Source organism: Pteropus alecto, unplaced genomic scaffold, assembly GCF_000325575.1.
Source record: "Pteropus alecto unplaced genomic scaffold, ASM32557v1 scaffold14, whole genome shotgun sequence".
In the NCBI taxonomy this organism is placed as follows: Eukaryota; Metazoa; Chordata; class Mammalia; order Chiroptera; family Pteropodidae; genus Pteropus; species Pteropus alecto.
Window position 1 is genome coordinate 2,023,311 of NW_006436810.1, and position 3,477 is coordinate 2,026,787.

General features: G+C 33.9%; 1 pseudogene; it reads right to left on the reverse strand.

The window, feature by feature from the left end:
- Positions 1 to 592: 592 nt before the first annotated feature.
- LOC102883150 lies at positions 593 to 1,223 on the reverse strand (annotated as a pseudogene).
- Between the last annotated feature and the right edge of the window lie 2,254 nt (positions 1,224 to 3,477).

Consider the following 3,477-nt stretch of genomic DNA (forward strand, 5'->3'; position numbering starts at 1 on the left):
AAAAAATTTTTAACAGTGATAAAATATACTTTTATTTACTTTGTTGAGTCAGAAGTTTGTAAAAATAAGTATTGCTAACGTAGATATCAGGCACACAGAGAGGTGCTTTAGAAATCCAGTTACCTTGAAGTATATTTGAACTAAGAGAAAAAGGTCATAATATTTTGATGTAATACATACTTATTTAAATAACAATTGTGACAAATAACAGAAAGAATTAAGGAATGCTGCACTTGTGATTCATACAAAACACCAACATAATTTGTTGTACATAATTTAAAGAAATGTCTCAAACACTTTTCAAAATACTTTTGTAGCCAATACATAGAGGCATGCCTTAGATGGGCATAGGAATGCAGTTTAGGAAAAAAAAAAAAATCACACTGGAACTACTCAATTTATTCAAATCACTGAGCAAGAAAAGCAACATTGAACTGCCATACTGATTTTACACAACTTCTACACAGTACCTTGACTGAAATCCAAGAGCAAACATTAAGACTCTGTTCCTCTATTTTTGGTAGACAACTGCATGGCAAACTTATAAGATTTTCTCCTTAGATTTTACCTGGGAGTGACATTTTAATTTTTTTTATGTAAAAGAAGATAGGTTTGGTAGTTTTACACTGATGTCACCAAAGTTAATATTTCTTGGGATCTCAAGAAGATTCATACTCTATAGCTGATACAGCTTGGGCTGGAGCTCCCACTAAGCCAGCCTCAGATTTCCCCAGTTTATTTTATGCATCAATTTGTATAACAATCTCCTCATGTTGATCTCTAATACCATTTTCTCCATCACCATTTCTTCAAAAATATTGCGAACTTTGTCTACATGGAAAATTAAATCCAGTTCACGAACATTTTCAAACCACTTGTCTTATGTTTTCACAAAAACTTAGGTCTAAAATACGAAGTTCCCTTTTTGAAAATTCCATATAGAAGATAACATATAACATGGCATAATGTTTATAAATCGATTTGTTGTCAGAGCCTCCAATTAATAATCCTCCTTCTAAGAAATTACAAACATTTTCATCTCTCTTAGGTACCAGATGGAATGTCTTCCTGATGATTTGCTGTTGTGTATCTTCACTGTAAGGCTGATAGAACTTGGAGAGCCATGGCTTCCTGTGGTTGTTGAAGATGAAGATTGCCCTGATAGTGTCTGAGCTGGGCCAACCAGGTGGATACTGGGTGCAAAATAATTTTTTATGTAACATAATCATGAGGATGATAGCTCATCATATTCTCAGGTTAAGCTCATACTTAAAGGGATGGGGTAATGTAGGGACATTTGTATCAATAGGAAATCTTGGAGGGCATTTTAGAATTATACTTACTACAATAGGTTATAAAAAATCAGGTCATTTTAAAAGTTATTTTAAACTTGAAGATATAGGCAGCGGAAAAATGACATATTTCTTACTTTTGGGTAATTTAAATATAAATCCAAATATAAATTAAATATAAACCATTGTCAATAATGGTTTATGATCTATGTAACCTAGATTAAGAGAGAAGGGAGAGGGTGTGTAGATGGCATAATATGGGGAAAGTTAGAGCATCTTGTATTTAATCAAAATACATATGAATGTGAAAAAAAAAGGGAAACAAATAATAAAAGGGTAAACTCATAGTTCTACTTGAATATTTAAAAGAAAAGTTGGGTAGATGTGATAACTCTACAATAAGGATTAACAGTATATTTTAAAAGCACAGAGGAGGAGGCAAACAGTTAACTCTGTGTAGGTTAATGAATGCCAAACAGGAGTTCTTAGGGAAAGGAAGGAGAAAAACAATGCATTTTAAATGGAACTTGCTACGTGACAGGAAGCTGTATATAGTGTGTTTAGAGAGAAGCAGAGCAGGGACATGGCATATTGGGCTGGTGGTAGAGTATTATTAGTGTATGTTGAGGACAGATTATGAAATATTTCTATGCCATTCTTCACAAGTTACATATTTGCATGTAGGCAGAAACTTTTAAACCTCTTGAAGCATTTGAAACTTTTTCTTTAAGCTTCTGAAACTTCAAGTAAGATCTCATAGAATTTGGAATGGGTCACAGAGAGGCTGCACTAATGTTTGGAGGCTGTTACTGTTCCAGCTGGGGGACTGTTTTCATCTCAAAGACAAGAAAAGATAGAGATAAAATAAAGCTTAAGTGTGGATGCACTGATTAACAAAGTTCAATCTATTAAATATGCACATTTACTTAACAGTCTGAAGACAAATAAAAAGAAATGTTATTGTAGTAGGTTTTTTTGTTGAAGAGGCTGCTTAGCTCCTAACATTCTTCTGTCCTATCTTTTCTGATAATTATGCCTGATCCCAGGATAAGCTTGCAGAGAGCATATTTGCCTTGTGTGGCCCTTCTCATCTGCAGAGAACATTTTATCTAAGAGTAGAAAACCAACTCAAAATAAGACAATAGGATTATCTTTCTCAGAATTTTAAACTTTAAACATTAAGATATTGAAAGTCTTGGAGGTTTCTTGGCATCCTTCTACAGCACAAGTGCCAATTTTTGTGTGATCGGCAGGCAAAGGTGGTTTTTCCATTTTTTTTAAATGGTTGGAGAAAGAAGTCAGAAAAATAACATTTCATGGCATATGAAATTTCTATGATATTCATATTCCTGTCTCTATAAATATGGTTTTTATTGTTGTTGTTGTTTGTTTTGTTTTGAAATACATCCACATTCATTCATTTATGCATTCTGTGTGGCTGCTTTCACACTGCAGTGGTACCTGAGTAGTGCAACAGAGACCGTATGGCCCACAAAGCCTAAAATGTTTTCTATCTGGCTCTTTGTGGGAAAAAGTTTGCTACTTTGGCTCTAGTCTAGAGGAGAGGACTATGCATATTTGCAGCTGTCCTGTTCAATCCCTTCCTGTATTGTTTGCCGAACTCTTCCTTTGATGACAGAAACTGTTTCAATGTCCTGCCATTACAATTCCTATTTTATTTTCACTAACAGATGAAGTCAGCCTCCTTTGCTTGCAACCAAAAGAACATTAACTAATATAATTGTCTAATGACCTAGTCCAAGAAATCCATTAGCTTTGCATAATTATAGAGCTGGATTGACCATTTCAAGTAAATTCACCAGTGAATTAGTAAAAACAAACAAGCGAAATATTCATTTTAAAAAATATCCAACACAGTGAAAACATTGCTTTAATATTTCTTAAATGAACAGCTAAAATTGTAAATGGAATTTATATTGTGTGAATAGGATACTGTGAGGTCTGAAATTATTATTGCCATTTTCAGAAAATCAATATTTCTGGGGATTTTGGTTTAAATGAAAAGCCTATGTGATGCCTATGTGAATTCTGTCAGGACCACATGGGGAAATAGGTGACTAAGATATGTGATGCTACTTTTTAAGCTGTGCTAGAGGGGAAAGCTTTTTAAGCTTTCCTGACTTTGAGCATGAACCTAAGTGACTCTTCAGATCACCCTACTTCA